This window comes from Alligator sinensis, unplaced genomic scaffold (genome assembly GCF_000455745.1).
Source record: "Alligator sinensis unplaced genomic scaffold, ASM45574v1 scaffold267_1, whole genome shotgun sequence".
NCBI classification, from domain to species: domain Eukaryota; kingdom Metazoa; phylum Chordata; order Crocodylia; family Alligatoridae; genus Alligator; species Alligator sinensis.
In genome coordinates, this window is record NW_005842100.1 from 1490671 (window position 1) to 1491025 (window position 355).

At 64.2% G+C, this 355-nt stretch overlaps 1 protein-coding gene across 1 annotated transcript in view; it reads left to right on the plus strand.

The window, feature by feature from the left end:
• Positions 1-355, plus strand: part of POLR3B (RNA polymerase III subunit B) — a 130693-nt gene that overhangs the window by 271 nt on the left and 130067 nt on the right. The gene's annotated exons all lie outside the window — the stretch shown is intronic.

The following is a 355-nucleotide window of genomic DNA, read 5'->3' on the forward strand; positions in this document are numbered from 1 at the left end:
AAAGCAGAGCAGCCGATGGGCTGGGGAACAGAAAGCAGAGCAGGGAGGGAGCACGGGGTAGAAAGCAAAGCAGAAGATTGAGAAGGGAGCAGTGGGCAGGGAGCAGAAAGCCGCACAGCAGACAGGCGCGGGGGCATAGGATGGGGAGCAGAAAGCAAAGTAGGAGATGGGGCAGAGAGTAGAAAACGGAGCAGGAGTGAGCAAAGGGCAGGGAGCAGAGCAGGAGCCCGCGCGGGGGTGGCGTTCGGCGGGTCTTGAAAAGCGGCGGAACGTTCCGGCTGCGGCGCGGCTGCCGGGGGTGGGGTTGACTGTTGCACTGTGGTCCAACCGCGTGTGAGCGTCCGCCGGCTCCGCC